Raw genomic sequence first — 21,043 nt, 5'->3', positions numbered from 1 at the left:
CAGAGAGACTGACAAATTTATGGAGGTGAGATTGCTCTAAGATTACCTGAGATAAAATCCAAGCAGCTTTGGCCTAAGCTGAACAAACTCTTGCTTATCAATTTGTTTTCCTTTGTGTAATTTCCTGTGGATGTGTTATCCACAAAGCTACTAAATTTCTTATCTAATTGTATTCTGTACATTTGTGTTAAATGAATTGTTTTTCTATATATTCACATAAAATGTATATGATAAAATGAACCTTTTTAATGAGACAATTCATAGCTTAAGTAAGGAGAAAATTTATTGTACTATGAATGTTATTGTCATTAGGATAAATTTAATCTCTATTTCTACTGAGGCAACTACTCTTCCTTTTAAAACAAATTTTTAAGCCTTGTAATCATGCTTGTGCTTTCCCCCAGTGCTTTAAATATTTTTATTAGCATGCATTAGTTTAAAAGAAGAGATTCTTTGTGATATTTCCAATGATTTACATGATTAAAATTCCTGTTTTCTTATATTCTTTTAGTAATGAAATTTAAAAAGGATACTGATAAATTGGATGGTTTCAGGGAGCAAATGCCCCAAATTTCCTGACACTCACTTCGCAGGAACTAGATAAGTCAAGTCGCATCCAGATAAGAAAAAGGCATGCCTGTGTTTGTTTCTACTGCTGTTGTTGTTCAGGATCAAAGCTGAGTCACAGGACCAGAGTCTTCCCACCCAACTCCTGCCTTCTCCTAGTTTGTCAGCACCACACAGAATGTTTCCAGCTCATCACAAATGCCTGCATACTCACTATCTCTAGATCCAAAGCTCACATTGTGCTCCTTCTTATAGCACATTCTATGGGTTGAATCAAATATACAGTCACATGCGTGCATTAGCATATATAGTAGAGAGCATGTTAGCACAATAAAACCATGAGACTTTGTACCAAGTAAGTCATACACAGATAGGAAGATGACTTTCAATGGTTATGGCATTATCTATGACAACAGTTTAAACTAGCATATTTAATTCATTGTGTAATTTAAAGTTCTATTACCCAAACACTTGAGAGAGCTGAATAAGTCAAGCATAGTGGTAATCATAACTATATAACATCACAGTGGAAAAAGATCTGAAGTTATTCTCTTATTCCAAGTTTCTTACTTACAGCACTGGAATTTTTTTTTTTTATTTGCATTTCTTTTTTTTTTTTAATTTTAAATTTTATTTTATTTTATTTGAGAACATACTGTACAGAGGGGTTACAATTACATGGGCAGGATAATGCATACATTTCTTACCAAGCATTGCAGCCTCCTCCTTTGTTTACCCTTCACCTCCTTTCCCAGCCTCCCCGCTCCCCCCCACCCAATCACACCCCCCTCCCCCCCCCACACACGAATTTTGACCATGCGAACCTCCAGGTAGCTGGCTGGACTGAAGTGGTTATGAAGGTCTTCACATTTGAGCCACCACCCCATAGACAACACAAGCAACTTTTGCCTTAGTCATACGACTCAGTAAAGTATTGCACAGTAAATTAAGTAATAATGTAAACAGTCATCTTTTTTAAATTACTTTACTTGATTGTATTATTGCGGCGATGTCCAGAGGGGTTCTAATTGCACGAGTCAGGTAATGAGTGCGTTTCCTTTTATACAGTGTCTTCTGTTCCTTCATTCTCTCCCACTCCTTCCCTCCCATCTCCTCCCACGTGTTGTATTATGGTATAATTATTTCTGTCTCATTCAATGACTAAGTTGGTTGTGCTTTGTTGTGATTTAATTTGTAAAATATCAATTAAAGTTAATATTTTTTAACTCAAACTCACCCTCTGATGATTAAAGATAACTTCTAGCATCAGCAGAAGCAATGTAGGCTATGCAATCATACCGGAGGATTATAAGTAGCTCCTAAATAACATATTTTCTTCTTGAAAGAAATAAAACCAGGCTGGGAAAGTGGCTCAGTGGTAGAGCGCTTGCCTTGCATGCATGAGGCCCTGGGTTCAATTCCTTAGCACCACATAAGCAGAAAAAAAAAGACTGGAAGTGGCGCTGTGGCTCAAGTGGTAGAGCGCTGGCCTTGAGTTGAAGAGCTGAGGGACAGCGCCCAGGCCCAAAGTTCAGATAAAAAAAAAAGAAAGAAAGAAAGAGAGAAAGAAAGAGAGAGAGAGAGAGAGAGAGAGAGAGAGAGAGAGAGAGAGAGAGAGAGAGAGAGAGAGAGAAAGAAAGAAAGAAAGAAAGAAAGAAAGAAAGAAAGAAAGAAAGAAAGAAAGAAAGAAAGAAAGAAAGAAAGAAAGAAAACCAAGCAGCTCTGAGTATTTCAGCCATATTCAGAGAAAAAAAAATCCTCAAGAAAATGATTAAACAACTTTGTCTCTGGATAAAATAAACAAAAATGTAGATATCCAAAAAATACAATACCTATTAATTCAGTAGATGCCCAACAAAAGTCATTTCAACAGTGCACAGTGAGGGTGAAATGTATTGATGGACATGTGGCAATCTGGAATTCCGTTAGATAGGTTTTCTCTTTCAGTTAGAGAAGAAAATGATCAGACAAGAAGGCGAGACAAAGTTGCTCAAAGTGCGCTGCGTACCGGTGTGGAAATATCACAATAAGCCCATCCAGACAAGACACGTATTCTACTTCTGAAATAAAAGAGACTGAATGTAAGTATATGGTTTTCAAATATTCTAGAACTTTGTCATTTTGTGCACTTGTTTTTGCAATTTGTATTTCAACTAAAATGAGTATTAAACCACCCTTATTATTTATCCCATAATATGTTAAATAGCTGCCATTACAAAACTCATTTCCAAATTTATAGAACTATCTTTGAAATAAAAATATTTAAAATGAATGGAGCTAGAAAAATGCTAAATCACATCAAGTATGTCATTTGTGCTTTTTCAATAGCAGCTCTTGATTGTGAATAAGGCACAAATGGGTAGAGCATCTGCCTAGATCAAGCCTTGATGACAATATCTAGCACAGTAGAAAACTTAAATATACAGAGTTAAGTAAGTCAGTAAATAAATAGATCTACTTACTAGGTAATAATTGGGGTAGCTTCATTTTTCATGAGATCTCACTTTATCAGACTCTATCCTTGGCACAAATCAATAATTTGCAATTGGTTTCTTTGGGTATTTCTGTCTCCCTTTTGTGAATAAGAGTTTGTCTTTTCTTTCAATAGCTGTTGCTTCTTTTCCTTGCCTTCCTGCTCTGGTTAGAATGGGTGGTAACAAGCACATATACTGGCCTTGATCTAATTTTTTTGAAATTGCTAGAGATAAACTGCTTTGGTTTAATTCTTTTACATTCTACTTCCATAAAAAGATAGGCTTTATTGTATTTAGCCATTTTATTATATATGTATGTGCACAGAGTTATAATAATGAATGTGTCCTTTTTAAATCCTTTTTCAATGTCACATACTCCTTTGAGAATTTTAGTCATTCATTTTCTATATGTAAGCCAATCTGTCCTCTGGAACAAAAACTGCCTAACTGGGATGCATGTTTATCCATGTAGCTTAACTCTATATGCATTAAATTAGACTGTTGTAATCAGCACTCATTCGGATGGTTAGTTAATTTTGTAGCAGCTCCATCATTTTGTCTTTTACTCTCAAGGTTATAGTCTCTTCATTACGTGTGTGGAGAAGTATTATTTTTCTCCACATCTTCAAAGTAGGTGATGTTCATGGGAATGATCAATTTCTGGCAAAGTTGAGTATGAACTATAAATTTTAAATTTATAAATTAATGAGTCCCGTGGCTGGTAGCTCACTTTTGTAAGCCTAGCTAATCAGGGTGCTGAGATCTGAGGATCACAGTTCAAGATTAGTCCAGACAGGAAAGTCTGTGAGACTCTTATTACCAACTAACCATACCAAAAAAGCTGAAAGCATAGCTGTGGCTCAAGTAGTCAAGGGTTAGCCATGTGGATAAAAGCTCAGGGACAGCTTCCAGGCCCTGAATTCTAGCCCCAGAGCTAACTCTCTCTCTCTCTCTTTTCTTTCTCTCTCCCTCTCTCCTTTCTCCCCTCTCTCTCACACCAACACGCACACACACACACACACACACACACACACACACACACACACAAAGAGTATTATGAAATAATGGACTCCATTGTTTTAAACTGCAAATTTTAAAGCTGGAAAAATTATTTTAGAGATCTTGTTATGACATTTTGCCATTTCTCCTACTTCTTGAATGTTCCAGGATATCTTCCAAATGTTTGTATATAATACAATGACTATTTCTATTGTCTTCCATCTTTGTCCATTCTTGTTCCTGTTACTCTGATAGCCTCTGCATTCACATCTTTGGTTCCTGGTTCCAGTCTGCCTCTTCCATTTCATTGCTTTCTCTACTAAGTAGAATTAGTCCTATTCAGTAGGCCAAAACCTGTCTCTCTGATCAAATTATACTCAAAGTAGATTCATGGACATCGCGCCATCTGACTTCCTATTGCCTCTCTACCTCATGTTCTTCTCATGGCTGTGTCTATTTTGGTCACTTTGGTCTACCCACAACGTGCTGGACGGATCTCACTGTGAGCTCTTTCCTCTCTCTACATAGAAGATCATACTCCCCATCTTCTCCCTGACATAATATTTCATCTTCTTTCAATGTGTGAACTAATCTCCTTACTGTGATGACTTGTCTCCCTTATTTGATACAACTGTTATGTCATCTGTAGAACTTGGAGTATACTTATTAATACTTAAAGTTAATACTGTTTCCTTCATTCTCTAATACCTTTATACACTTTAGTTTCAAAACAAACATAGGGTAAAATACTCTGCCATTTATATTTTCCAATGCAAGTAACAAAGCATATATTATATTCGAATATCCACTCATATAGTCTATACACATAAAAATTTAGTATATATCTTATGATATAGTCACATATAATTTACTAAGAAAATAATCATATTATTTAACTTATCTCTATTTAAATTTTGCCTTCTATGCATATAAAATGTGTTGATATTTTATAGGACATGAGAAAGTAGGAAGACAAGTTTGAGAAACTGCAATGATGGTAGACCTGAAAATAAGATTTTAAAAAAGTACAAAGCACTGCAAAGGATAAATACAGTTCCATTGCTGGTATTGTTGAATTGATTTCATCAACGAATATCTAAGTGACAGTATGAGATAGGTACCTGGATGTCAGAGCCGAACATTGAGGAAAAAATAATATTCTAGAGAAAGAAATTTAGGATTCATGGCCATATTAATGACATTAAAAGTCAGGGTGTAGTCAAGCTGGTTAGGTGCTGATAAAAAATATCCAACAAGTGAATAAAGTGAAAAGGTGGTCAATTTTCAGAGAAAAGAGTGAGTTCAAAGCAGTGCTATTCAGAGTGATTAAGAAGAAAGATAGAAGTTTGGGGAAAACAACTGGTTGCCTACCAATAGACTGAGGGACAATTGAACTCATGGTGCGGTGGCGGAAGCACATGTGTGTGAGAATTGAAGCTGTTTCACAGAAAACTCACAGTCAGCATGCAAATGAGATCACAGGAAGACACTCGAGCCTTGTGGGTTTCAAGTCAACACAGAACTCCTCTTCCTTGTCAGGAGCTGCGCAGGAATGCGGCATCTCAGGGTATAATATCACATCTGCTGGAAGCATGCCAGATAGAATAAAAATTCTTTGAGTTCTCATGTTAGCACAGAGGAAATATTTACTAGATCTACAAACATTTAGGAATTGCCATGTTTAAAGTGAACATTTGTGAGCTCCAAGAGACAGCAATAATATGACCCACGTAACAAGAAACGAGACAGGTATTAATTTGCAATGCCCAAAGTACTGGATTTTCTTCATACTCTTTAGAGGAAATTAAGCTTTTTAAATGATTTAAAGGAAGAGGTAAATTAATTATGGAAATATCATAAAAGAAAAGTTTAATGGTTACATATTTAAATTATATGTCCATATATTTGTCATCTTGTAATATTTGGGTTGAGTGTTTTTTCAACTTTTTCTTAATTTCATGATTCTTTAAAATATATACTTTATTTTCTATCTAATTTTATCTTCATAGGCTGTATTAATTTTCTTAATTTGTATGAGTTTCAAGTCCCATAAAATTTGACTCTGCTTTTGAATTTTAACTTTTGATAAATGATGATAATGTATAACCATATTGTGTTGATTTTTTCCTCCTTTTCTATTCACAAATAAATATTGCTTCATGTCTAGGTTGGACAAAATGAAAAAAATCCCAGTGAAAATAAAACTGTTGGAATTGCCATTTGAAATATGAATTATTCCTCTTTTTTCTAGCTTGAATTTCAAATATAATAAGAAAAATGTTTGCATTCAGCAGCATTTCTAACTTTAGATAAATAAACACCTTTGGGCAAAAGACATTTTGCTCTTTTTTCAGGTAAAATTACTCAGATTTAAGCGAATTATGTTTATTCATGTTGCATCTGATACATTTTATCTGCTGCAATAAGCAAACTAAAGTATTTTCCCATTGTCTTTTCTGTGCTTTCCTTTGCAAGCTCCTGCAAATTAAGCTCATGCCTGTTCATGTTTTCTGCATGACTGTGGAGACATAGAATTGCATATTCCATATGACCTTTTTCCTTTTCTCTCTGAAGATAAAATGTTCCCGTTTTGCAAGATGTTCAAATCACCAAGCCTATTGTATTTTCAAAAAAAGCCCAGCTTGATAATATTAATATATCTATGTTTGTAACTTAGAAATGGTACAACGTAGGAGGAGAAAATGTGGGGGAAAAATAACAATAAAAACCCAACTGATCTATCTGTGTTCAAGAGTGTAGAGCTGTGCAGATTAGTTGAGTTGGGTGGGGGAAATAAAAGAAGGTTTGTAGATAAAGAGAATAAATAGCACTACGTCTCAAATCCTTCTTTTGAAAAATAGCATAGGATAAGCTTTTCTATGAACTTCATTTTTTAAAAAAATATTACATTTTATAGGAAAAAAGAAAGTACAAAAAGGAAATTGTCCTTCCACACTCTCTGGGTTTTATAATTTTGAAAAACTGTAGTTCCAACAAACAAAATAGAAGAAAAATTTAATAACAGGGGAGGAAGATTTGAGACAAGGCAAACTGTTGCCTTTTGTCATAAAACTCCAAAGGTTTTCACTCACTACTCCACATGCAAGTACGTTAAAAATATCACTCAAATGTCTTATAATACATTTAATTTTAAAGCTGTTATGACAGTCATAAATTTAATTGTCCAAGATTGGCGATGATGAGCGGGTATCACTCAAGATTGGCGATGATGAGCGGGTATCACTCAAAAGAGTAACACTGGAATGCTTCTTCCTCAGGTAGGAAGCAAGCATGATGGTCAAGATAGCTGTGTTTTGGTGCACAGATGCTATCCTGTTCCTGGTTCCTTTGGGCTTGCCCAAAACAAACCAGCAGAACCATGTTTGTCTGAACACTACAACTAGCAAACTGTAGAAGGAATGCCTGTGTTTGATAAAGATAATCATTATTAGGATGACTTGGCTCTCGACTCTTATTAGTTTGTCCACATACCTAACAATGTATCTCCCTCATTCACACAGCTTGACTTGTAACTTTGACTTAGAATATATGCTTGCCCTCTCTGATTGAGTAAGCATTAGTGGGTAGAAAGATGTACATATGTTATTTTATCTTTACATTCCCTAAATGCACTCCTGAGATCCATGCCTATATGAACCCCAAGTTAGGTTATGTCATTAACACACTGAATTGATGAAATCCACAAAGAAAGTCATTTTAGCCATTCATTTCAGTAACTTTTTATATCTTAATTTTGCAAGGGAATATACAAATATATTTAATAATATAATTGAGTAATAAAGTTGCCCACTTACCTTCCTAACCTATTTGTGAACAGTAGCAGAAAACCCATACATGAGTCAACCAGAATCAAGAGTTGTAAATGATCTGTGAATATGGATTATTTTGTATAACATTATTCTACAGATGGTTGAATATAGAAATTATTGTAATTGTGACTAAGAATAAATAGTGTCTTTTATGAAAGGCAACATAATTTACTAATGCATTTTTAAAATAATGGCTCCAGATCTCATTCATTATTTCAAGGCAGAATCAATTTATTTCCAGCTATATCATGAAAAAAATACGTATCTATGTGTAACATAGCTGTCAACACTCTTAAATGTGTGGGACCTAAGGAAAAGTTCAACTCATGAATTTATTCTAGAAATGGTATCGTTCAAAAGACTTTTATTTTATTTTTTGTATGTTTTTATTGTAAAAATGCTGTATAGAGGGGTTGCAGTTACATGAGCAAGGTCATGAGTACATTTCCTATCGAGCATTGTTGCCTCCTCCTTAAAGGATGGTAGGGGGAAATCAAATTGTCTTTTAAATGGTCGGCTTTGAATGTTATTCCAAAGTAATTTATGAGTTAAGAAACAGCTTTGTATTGTAGCATACTCACACACTGTGTTAGATAAAACATTATTTGCACCTTGCCTAATTACAGATTATGGGTTTTTTGGTACAACATCACGCTATAACATAAAGAGCATAAAATTTAAAGGTAGGCTGGATTTTAAACTTCCTGTTCTGCTTGATGAGTTAGAGCATGCTATTTTAAATCTGCACCTTGGTTTTGTTGTCTGAGAAAGGGAACTGCTACCCACAGTGCAGGCTCTGTTGTAAGAAGCATATCACATGTGCTCAGGCAGGAATGCACTGACAGTCAGAAGCACATCACCAAAAGGGATTCCCTGCGTCCCCTTCCAAAGAAGAACCCTGGATTTAAGTAGAACAACTTTTAAATTTAAATAGAACACTGGGGGTAGTAAGTGACCTCAAGGAGGAAAGGACATATCTGGAGAAACGGCTCCAGGGTGTTGAGGAATTGGAGTCTGAAACATACAGTAAAGAAAAGAAACAGAGTCAGCACCAGCTTGGGAAATATTTTTTTATATTCACACAACATTTCTATTGTTATAAAGACTGAAAATCTGATTGTGACTTTAAAAGACTTTCTGTCAGACTTTCTTCTTTCTTCCTTTTTTCTCTTTCTCTTTCTTTGTTTCTTTCTTTGTTTCTTTCTTTGTTTCTTTCCTTTCTCCTTCTTTTTTCTTTCTTTTAATTCATTTTGGTTTGGTAAAAAAAAAAAAAAAAAAAGTGAGGAAGAGCCAGCACCAAGAAAAGTGAGCAATATCCCTGAGCGCTGCTGCACCACCCTTTGCTCTGGGATTGTTCTTCCCTTGGAAATGCTCCCTTTGTCACGGTTCGTTCGTTTACCTTGGCTACCCTTGAGTGGTTTTCTGCATTTCATGAAGCCAGACTTGAACAGGTGGGTATTCCCGTGCAATGACGTGGACTTGACCTGCAGGCTCGGCTCCCACACTGTCACTGCACCCTCTACCGACCACAAGACCACAGAGCTAGCAAGTTACCACCCCTGAAGCCCATGCCCACTACTGTGTGCCTCTACTCCACTGCTGCCATGCCGTTGGACTGAGGAACTACTCAAAATCTACTACCATCAGAGCATTGTTTGGTCGCACATTTCATGACCCTTTGCCTGTGACATAGGACAAGAAGATTTTCAGTATCCTCAGATCCTGTTGAGCTACAAAGTGCACAAAAAGGAAGAATCGTCAACGTTATACTCTTTGGCTCTGAAGATTCTTTTCTTGGTGGGAGATTTCATCTCTTCCAGATTGAGATTGTGTCTAAAAATGGAGCCCTGTCTCAAGAGTTGACGAAAGAAGAACTAGGACTTCATTTCATTTTTGATAGGATTTCATAAGATACGAACACATGTCACCATCATGGAGAAATGCCGCAAATCATAAACCAGAGAAGATGGCAGAAGTGAGCATGAATTCTTTTGAATCTTTCCAAGTTTTTCCACCCACCTATGCAGAAGAAGCAAGGAGAGCAAACAGCACAGGATCTAACAGATAACCGTTGTGGACCGCTGATGCGTCACCGTATCCTGTGTTGGAAAAGAGAGAAGAGCAGTGCCAGACCACTCACAATAGCAAATGCCCACATCTGAGTAAGTGGGTCGCAGAAGAGTGAATTTAAGCCCTGGAGAACTGCACGCAATGCTAAAGCAATATTCCCCACTGAAAAAAATCCTAACTCAGTATGAACACAGCTAACCATTTTGGAAACAGCTGGGAAAAGCTGAAGAGGATGACGCTGTGCAATTTGCTGTGGGAATAAAGAGACTCTTGGAAAGTTTGAAGAGTCTCCATGAAATCTTCTGAGCCTGGGAATTTTGTATTTTCTGACTTCAAATGCTGTTCTCAGATAAAACCTAAAGTGGAAAAAAATAAAGGAAAGAGAAATCATGATCTATGCAGAGGACACATTACACCAAGAGGAATATAGCAATATGAAAGGAAAGTTGAATATCCACTTAAAAGCAAAAAGAAAAATAAGGGAGACATAGCTCATAAGGTGTAAGTACATTATGTTTATTTCAGGATTTGATTGGCTGCTTTCATTTCAGCCTAGCCATCAGGTGCACTAATGTAAAAGAGCAGAGAGATTCAAACTGTGCCTGGGTTTCCTGCAGAGCATTGAATAAAATGATATTTGCAAATCAAACTATTTAAAATCATTGAAAATTCACATGAACTTAGAAGAAACCATAGAAAGAGAATCCTCTCAGTCTTTGTCTAGTTTTTGTTCCCCAGTAGTGACATATTTACAAACTATAGTACAATATCACAACCAGGACATTGATGCTGTATTGATATTATGAAGGTCAAGAACAATTCTGCCACCCCAAATTATAGTGAAAACCATTTCCACTCCACTCCAACCTATTAACTCCTACAGGCAACTATACCATTGTGTGATTTTGTCATTTCAAGGCTGATATTGAAATGAAAAACATATAGGCTATCACTTATGAGGTGATCCTTTTACATTCAACCTAATTAAGTACAGAGTCTTGGGTGTGAACGCAAGGCCCAGGTCTGCTAGGCTGGCCCTACACCACTGGAGCCATTCCTCTAGTTCATTATTTCTTAGTACTATTAGGTATATGATGTATGGAGAGACTGACTTGTCTTGCCAGTCACATAGTTTAGGTACTAGATACAATGTTTATTCTTAAATTGCCTTCTGTGACCTACAGGATATTAATAAAGACCCTACCATAGAATGTAGTAATGTGGTCATTTACCTTGAACAAGGACAAAGATTCCCTTCTAAGTTGTCTAATAACTTTATACAGCACAACTTAATCATTAGTAAAATATCCCCAGGTTTTACTCTTAGTATTACTGTAGACTGAGGCTTAATTCTCTTTATTTCTGGTTGATTCAAATGTTTTTGAACAAACTATAAATACCCAAGATGAATGAGTTTCTCACATCTGGGTATGAATCAAACCATATGGAATTGAATCAAATTACTTATAGTTCTTAAATTTTGATGCATGAAGAGGTTGGTTCTTACTATGTTCACTAAAATCAGGTATTTTTCTTTATACACATGTACATGTTTGTTCAATTTTCATAGGTTATAAAATTTTCATATCCGAAGTTCAAAGAAGAGTGATGCTGGAGAGAATGAATACTGACAACAAATTCTCTGTTTTCATTGCTGTGCATGTGTGTGCTTGTGTGTGTGTGTGTGTGTGTGTGTGTGTGTGTGTGTGTGTGTGTGTGTGTTATAAAGCATGCGGTCTTCATTACCTTAGTATTTTATGAAAGTAAAAATGAAACATTCTGTGAGGAAGAAAATAACTTTAAGAAAGGAAAATTGATTATATGCAGAAAGGGTGTCGTTCACCCTGAAGGGTTTTCTGCCTAACCAGAGTTTTGCAGCTGGCATGTTATGAAACTAAGACACCTGACTAGCCTAACCAGATAGAAATAAGAGCAATATGCTTCACTGTTAAAATTTTATTTACTTATTTTTTTATTATCTTTAGTTGTGCAAAGGAGTTGTCATTTTACAATGCAGTTTATGAATGCAGCGCATCTTGTTCTTAATATTTAAATCTCTGATAAAATTTTATTCCAATAAAAAATAGCCCTGATTCCAAATATTGCAGTTTTAAAAAATGATGTTAGCATGTACTTGATATGTAGATAACATAGAAAAAAGATTTGACCAGAAGATAATGTTGCTGTTAACCTAATTATAATATTTTATAGGCTCTTTCATAAGATTCTTGTGATTAACATATAAACATTGAACAGTGTATGTATGAGAAAAATGATAACTATTATGAAAAATAGTAAAAGTTTTAAAATATAACACCAAGGAAGAAGATTCCCACGATGCTTTCAAAATGTCAAAAAATGTACTTAAACAAGCCGGGTGTCTCTAGCTCAGACTGTAATTCTAACTACTCAGACGGATGAGATCCAAAGACTACAGATCAAAGCCAGCCTGGACATGAAAATCCATGAGACTCTTATCTCCAATAAACCACCAAAGAGCTGGAAGTGGAGCTGTGGGTCAAGTGGTAAAGCATCAATCTTGGAGAAAAAAGCTTTGGGACATCATCTGGACCCTGAGTTCACCATCAGGACACACACACACACACACACACACACACACACACAAATTTTTCCAAGAACAAGAAAACTTTATGCAAATAATTTTGCTTTCAGAATGATCGAAAGTAGATTTTACTGCTTTTTCTCTCTTACAGGATGAAAATGAATATAAATTTTCATCTCATGTAATAGCAGATTTTATCACAATGATGAATACTAGGGGGGGAAGACTTGGACTTAGTTAAAGATCAGAACTATTACCATCAGTGAAATTCTAAATACCTTGATTCTGTTAACTTCTTCTACTATCGCTGAAATCATCAGCGATCCAGGAAGAATGCAGGAAAGGGGTGGGAGGTCATTGGGGCATCCAGCAGCTATCCAAAAACTGGACAAATAATATTATAGTTTTTAATTTTTTGTTTGTGGGCCTTGAACTTAGGACCTGGGCAGTGTTTCTGAGCCTCTTTTGTGCTCAAGGCTAGCACTCTACCACTTTAGCCACAGCACCACTCCTGGTTTTTGAATGGTTTATTGGACAAAAGAGTTTCACAGGGCCTTTTCTGTCCAGGCTGACTCTGAACTGCCATCCTCAGATCTTAGCCTCCAGAGTAGCTAGGATTACAGACATGAGCTACTGGTACCCGACAAGAATGTTGTATTTTGGGGTTCTTTAAAAGTAGCTCTTGTACAAGCTAGTGAATTCAAAACGTGGCATTAAGAACATGCCGTCTTTTCTTTTTTGGTTTGTGTTCAAAGTCCTCTGTGTGAATCATCAGCAACATTCATACCCAGAATCCAGCCTCACACACAGTTGCAGAGTAGAACCCTGTCCGGATTGGGTGAGAGTTTCTAAGAACAAATTCCATACTCCGAACATCGCAACAGTTTCCATTGGTGTATTTGGCACCTGCCGTGTATCTGCTGATACTAACACAGGAGGGTGCAACTTTGATACAAGGGTTATTTTCAAAATCTAATAGGGGATAATAAAGCCAGACATCAGCACCATTGTCATTGTTCCGTCACTAAAGCTGGCTCCTTTCTCTTAGCTTCAACAGCTGACTTTTGGAAATCTTCTCAGCTATTTCTTAGCAATGCTTCCCAGCTGAAATAGATTAGAATTTTATTCTACTGTCAAATGGACAACAATAGATGTTCTTTGATGTTTCATGTATTATTCATTATTTAACATACTCACAGTATTTATAATCCCATTAGAGTTGTAAAACTGGAAAATATATAGTGATGGCTGGAGAAATATTAATTCTTTTGAAAATATTGAAAGATTTAGGGAGGCCTCAAGATCACTTAAAAGTACAAATAAAAAAAAAGAAACTGCTCTTATCTAAAAATAAAAAAGACATTGTTTCAGATCTGTTCCTGCTACTATAGGTTTGCAATGTATTCATTTTACTCTGATCAAAGATTAATTAAAGAGGTATATCTTAACTGACAGCTACCCCTTTCACTTAATTTGTACCAAGATTGTCTCTATAAGAAAAATAAATTAAATTCACAGGTCAAAAAAGATGAATATTCCTTAAAACAATAAAGTGAAAAGCCTTCTAAGTACAACAGGAGTGGTCCTAAGGGGGAGGACACATAGAAGCAGAAATAAATGGCCTGAGCCATGATGTACTGTCATGGCATTCAGAGCCTACCTTTGAGCTGGTTCATAGTTCATTAAATTCAGCTGACATGAAATTCGTAGGCTGTTCACCTTCTCAGAAAGTGAATGACCAGCCTGTGCAATCAGTCCAGATTCAAAAAGAACTAGAAGAAAATAAACTTCTATAATTTCTAAGAAGCCCTAGGAATCCACGGTCTATAATTCAATAAAGATATACACATGTACCATCTCACCTTGGACAAGGAGCTCAGAAAATAGATTTTGAGAAACAGAGATGATTTAAAGTAGATCTTCAAGGTATATATTCTTGATTTCTTGATCTTTTCGGTATGTTTATGTTTGTGTTATTCATCAAGTAGACTGCGGTATAATTAGTTTTTGTTTCCTTAGTTTGGTGTTGATGTCCGCTTGACATTTCAAATTTGTGGGTTTTGTTGTTGTTGTTGTTTTGTGGGTCATGGGACTTAAACTCTGGGCCTAGGAACTGTCCCTCAGTTCTTCAGCTTAAGGCTAGCACTCTACCACTGGAGCCACAGTGCCGCTTCCAGTTTTCTGGTGGTTTTATTGGAGATTAGAGTTTCAAGGACTTTCCTTCTCCGGGTTGGCTTTGAACCACTATCCTCAGATCTCAGCCTCCTGAGTAGCTAGGATTATAGGCATGAGCCACCAGCATCCAGCTTCCAAATGTAAGGTTTTGAAACTCAAAGATATTTCGCATTAAGATATTAGTTAGCTGCCATTAATAGATAAGACACTGTAAGAATTGGTATTATAGAAGTGTGCTTCCCCCAAGGCAATAGTCACTATTTTTTTCTGTGAATTAAAAATGATTCAGTATTCTGATTGCCTCTTTGTATTCATTTTTATATCCTTGTCAGGGAAATAATTAATATGGAATGGGACACAGCGCCCAGGCCTACCACGAAGGTCGGAGAGATCCTGTGACGGGAGGCTTCCTGGTGGCCTGTGCTTATTTCTTCTCCTTCCTGCACACAGATGTCCCACTGTAGTTATCTTTTCTGATCACCCAGGGAAAAGTTACGTGACTACGAGTGATAAAAATACAAGTAGAGGTCATAAGGAAAAATTCCACCATGATTTTTTCAAAGGAAGTCTCTTTGCCCTAGATTTCCCCCCTCTTCTGCTGCATCCAGTATTTAATCATTGTAGATACCTGACACTCAGTCAGATGCTCCAACAGGCTTGAGGAACAAGGAGTAAATAAAAATATAGCCTTCAACATTGGGTTTCAGTTTCTAGAAGGATGAAGTTCATACCATGTAAGGTAAGATGGAGGTAGAGAAGGCTCGTATACTAAGTTTAGGACATGTTTGCTTTTACTAAATATCCAAGGGGGTGGATTTTGAGTGAGTGTGCAGAAAATTACATAGGAAAATATAGACTACATGGAAAGTTCAAGCCGACACATTGGCTCACACGTCAATGTTTTACGAGATTTATAACCATCAATGTAGCTGCTGGAGCCGAGAAGGGAAAATGACTAAGAGTTAACATCAGACGCTCAAGGACTTTGGTTTTGAAGGAATTGAATGGAAGAGGAGGAAGAGTAAAGAGAGACTGCAGAAAGCTTGAAACAGCCTTTCTAATCTCTCTGAAGAAGAAAGAAGGATGGCCAATAGACACATGAAGAAATGTTCAACATCCCTAGCCATAAAAGAAATGCAAATCAAAACAACATTGAGATATCACCTCACTCCAGTTAGAATGGCAAAAATCAAGAACTCTAACAACAACAGATGCTGGAGGGGATGTGGACAGAAAGGAACCTTACTTCATTGTTGGTGGGAATGTAAACTTGTTCAACCACTTTGGAAAGCAGTATGGAGGTTCCTCAAAAGACTTCACATAGAGCTCCCCTATGACCCAGCAATCCCACTTTTGAGCATTTACCCTAATGTTTACAAACAAGACCACACTAAAGCTACCAGCACAACTATGTTTATTGCAGCATTATTTACCACAGCTAAGATATGGAACCAACCCAGATGCCCCTCAGTAGATGAATGGATCAAGAAAATGTGGTATATATACACAATGGAATTCTATGCCTCCATCAGAAAGAATGACATTGCCCCATTTGTTAGGAAATGGAAAAACTTGGAAAAAATTATATTAAGTGAAGTAAGCCAGGCCCAAAGAAACGTAGGTCCCATGGTTTCCCTTATTTGTAATATCTAGTATATGTATGAGTCAAGCGGAAAAGGTCAGATAATGTGATGTCAGGAAAATGAACCCTTAGATGTGTATTTTAATGTTTTTGTTTCTTTCATGCATGTGTTTCTAACGCATTTATAAGATTATCTCTTTGTTGCTTTGTATGTCCCTCCCCCACAGTATAACCCCTGCTTTCACTATATTTGATGTCAGTATAACTTGTGGAGGAGATGGGGAAAAACCAGTTGTTTAAGGATACAGGTGGACCTGTTGCAACAATGAGAAGTACAAGTTGTCATGTCCAAAACGAGCTTTACAACGTTGGCGGGGGGGGGGGGGGGGGGGGGGGGGGGGGGGGGGGGGCGCGGGGGGGATGTGAAGGGTAAACAAAGGAGGAGGCTGCAATGCTTGGTAAGAAATGTATGCATTATCCTGCCCATGTAACTGTAACTCCTCTGTACAGTATGTTCACAAATAAAATTAAATTAAATTAAAAAAAAAAAAAGAAAGCTTGAAACAGGTTGTATCATGGAAGCAAAGAAGAGAATGTGACTTAAAGAGAGGGAGCAATAATTTTGTGCCATGAAAACTTTCTGAGTCAGAAGATGTGAGAAATAAAAGCACGAGTGAAAACTGAATTAGGAACATGGAACATAGGAACAATGGAAAGTCAAGGTTTAGCTATGACTTCCAGCAGACTGGCAGACGGCTTGGGGCAGGACTGTGAGTAGCTAAGCCAGGTCTCTGCAGATTGGTATTTTAGGATCAGTGGACTGGAAGGAAGCAGAAAATGTCTGAGACTGAGGTTGTGGGCAAAATATTTAAACATCTGAGAACGAAAATAGGGTTATTACAGTCTGAGTTGGGAATGAGGAAGAAATGTTAGAAATCTCACTCAGTTCTATAATCATCATCCAAATGGGCTAGGATGTTCGCTTTCTAAATTTGCAGGCTGCTTTTCAAAGGAATATTTATATTCCAATTTCTCGTTTATTAGAATTCCTTTGTTGTAAAGGACTCTCCTGATACCAATGATAAAGATAACAACGTTTTTAGAACCCCAGAGGGGTTCCCAACATTTATGATTTGTGAGAGGAAAAAGCTAGAGACTGTGTGTTAGTGAGCGAGCGAGAGGCAGCATAAATTGAAGAATATTCCAGAAGATCAGTTTTAAGACAGATTGCACATGGAAGGGAGGGTGTAAAGATTGTGCATGACTCAGTGTTCCCAGGCGAGGTGACATTTCCTGGGGTTGGGAGCTCAGGAATTACCCCAAGAGGACCACGGATTCTGGTACATGCCAAGAGACGCAGCCATTGGTTAGTGCTGATCCAGAGAGACACAGCCATTGGTTAGTGCTGATCCAGAGAGACACATTCCAGAACGGTCATGAGTTTTAATGCAATTAAGTTTTAGTCTTAAGCAATTACATTTTGCTTTAAAAAAATAATAGAACCTCAATGGCTTCTTCAGTTTTTCTGATTTTTTCTTAGTTTCCCATTCTATCATTCAATATAACAAGGTTTGCTTTATCCACATGATTCTCCCTTTCTAAGATAGCAATGCTGTGTTCCTCTCCTTGCTCTCTTGAGTTAAATGCTCATGGGATTCTTTGACAATTTCTATGTCATGTGAAAGTGCTACACACACACACACACACACACGCACGCACACACACGCCCCCCCCCCCCACACACACACACACGGAGATCTTTTCTTAGGCAATCTAACACAATCTGGCTTAGCAGGGAAGGCTATAGTGTTCGATGTCCGATGGCTGATATCACCAGAAAAGTGAATCAAGAAAAAGACAAGTACATCCAGGCTTGCAAATCTATCCTGAGAATGACATGGTTACAAGGCATTTTGTGTGGACCAGAAATACAGACATCGTACCTGAGTTTGGTTCTTTAACGACCCCTTCTTCTGTCAAAAGAGGAGCTATGTCTTATCCTTTTACCCCTATTTGTTAGAAAGCCTTCAATTATTGGTGCCAATTATTGGAATGTGACCCAAAAGGCGCCAACTAATGATCACAATCACGAGGGCCAATCATTGGTATGCGAACCAAAAGGCACCAACTAATGTGATCTTTATGCTGGGTAATGAGAAGATTAGAGAATGTGCACCTATTTGGGGGAATCAAACAGCTTCTGCACCCCTATCCTATAGTGGAGAGCCCCAATCAAGGCAGCTCCTCTCTGGAAGAACAAACAGAATGTGAGCAAGCCGTGGTCTTGTGCTGTCTCAGCACTGGAGAGCGGGCGTGTGGTGCAGATTCCCTCCTTCAGAGATCACTGCAAGTGTGGTGCCCCGAGCTCTCCTAAGACGCAGTACCCACTCTGCCCAGGCAGCCACTGCCCACTTTGTCAGACAACACAGATTAGTGTGGCGATGTGCTTTTTGGTTACAGCAGAGTGGAGTGACTTAGATCTCCTTTTCTGTCTGGACTCCGTGAGCCACACACAAATCCTAATAATAAATTCCATTTGTTCCCTACTTAGCAAGGACTTGGCTTGTATCCATGGTCGTCGGGAGCCTTCACTAAATTACTAGCTGCAGGAGGCACCTTACAGAAAGCCTGCTCAAGGCAGTCTGCTCTCACCTGAGTGGTGATTCGTTTCCATCGTCACTATTAGTATGGGAAGTTGGAAAAATGCACATTTCTCTACATGTTAGCATCTATCAACGCTATCCATTGCCTTTATTCCGACACCATCCTCCTACGACCACATTAGTATTCCGATTCTTAGTTTCTCCTGTACGTGGAGGAAATACCCGGGATGCACGCACTCCAGCCATTTTCTTTCATGTTCTCCAGGACCGAAGGCCCGCAGCGCAGCAGGGCAGCTCTTCCTATCCGGAGAGTGCTGGCTCCTGCAAGGCCTGACCTCCCCCACCATCGCAGAGCTGTTCCCCGCCTCGGGTCTGATTTGACATTCTTGTCTACATTATAAAACACGAACATTTCCCCGGCTATTTGGCAGCATCTGTTTGTTCTGTGATGTCACACTTACCGTTTGTAGAGTGGTGGGTCTCTCTAATGCGTGAGTCCAGATGAAAAGCGAGGAGATACTGGTTTTGCAGATGCAAAGCCCCTGGCTGAGGCGCTGTCTGCTGGGTCCTGAGCCGGTGATGGGTCATGTAGAGTAGAAGAGCTTTCTAAACGTTTGGCACAGTGGACGAAGATGGGACCATATTAAAACGCAGTTTCGCTAATAAAAGTTTTAGCAAACTTTCTTAGAGAAGGGCAGGAAGAATAAAAATAAATGAATCTTCTGACATCAGCCCAACAGCAGACGAAACTCCAAGGGCTGAAATTGTCTAGTAAACCAAGAAAGGAAGCCAGAAGGTTTTCAGCTGATTTCAGGAAATGCTGTTGAATTTGTGTGAAGTAAATAAGAGGTTTTGGGTTTTTATTCAGGAGTGAAGACAAAAGTGATCCATAATTAAAAATTAGTAAATAGAAACTTAGACACACAGCAAACATAGCAGAAGAAGACAGTAATTAATTCTGTTAAGAAACACAGGATGGTACAGGAAAAGAAGAACAATTAATGACTATTGAGTGGCTCAATTAAAACAAAATCTACATACTCGTGGATATATATAAACATTGCATACTAATATAAGGATGAAAGAGTGAGAGATGATATTCACAAGTATGCACGAACATAGCTTTCAGGACCCTGTCAGCTCTGATTGGTCACTTGCACAGCCAATCAAACTATTCAAGATTATCTCCACTCTGATTGGTCAGAGCAAGCTCTGTACCTGACTATGTCATTTCACTACCCTGAGTGTGAATTACAGTGGGAAAAGGAAGGGGAAAATGCATTTACAATAGGAGCTCATGTGGCAATGGCTATAAAGATGGTATTTTTAAAGTATATCTAGAAAATCAATATCACATATAAAGAAGGAGGCAAAAACAAAATATTTTTAAACCTTTATTGTCATCAATTTTGTTGCGGAAAGTTTCATTTTGATATATACAACATGGGTATAGTGTAGTTTGATCAATGTGGGCTCAGTGGGAAATTCTACATGGTTAGTGGTGTGACCTCAAGATTAGTCTCTCTTCTTTCTGTCCCTTGCATGACCTAAATCATCTTGTTCTACCATGCTCTAAGTCATGATGTCAGGCCTCTCAAGCAGGAACCTAGAAACAACAGGACCAATCAGTGTCTCTGTGCTCAGATAAATCTTTTCTTATTTTAGATTGGTCATCTCAGTTTGTTTTGTTTATTTTTTACAGTAACAGAAAGCTAACACAAGACACACACATAGCTACCAGGGTGTTCACTTGTACTTCATTACCTCTCTCTCTCTCTCGAACACACACACACACACACACACACACACACACACACACACACACACACACACACTCCTCTGGTGAGTGCTTAAAATAAACCAGATATAAAAACTGACATTTAATGTCTTATTGTAAGGTTTACTTGATGTCAGAGGGCTAAGTATTTGATATCCAAACTTCAAAATATCATTTTAAAATGAACTCCTGAATAATTGCACAATTTATGTTGTCCATAAGAATTAAAAAAAAAAACAGATCTGAAAACCGAAGGGTCTTGGGCTTTGCTTCCCACTGAAGCCTGGTGAAGATTTCATGATTTCAGAAAGAAAAATTATCTGCTTGTTGTAGTGAAGTTGACAGGACCTCCCAAGGCATCTCTGGCCTGTGGTGTAGGGACTGTTGATATTTTTGTGCATGT

This window comes from Dipodomys spectabilis, unplaced genomic scaffold (genome assembly GCF_019054845.1).
Source record: "Dipodomys spectabilis isolate Male_0828 unplaced genomic scaffold, ASM1905484v1 ptg000169l, whole genome shotgun sequence".
NCBI lineage: Eukaryota > Metazoa > Chordata > Mammalia > Rodentia > Heteromyidae > Dipodomys > Dipodomys spectabilis.
This window is presented reverse-complemented; position numbering follows the sequence as displayed.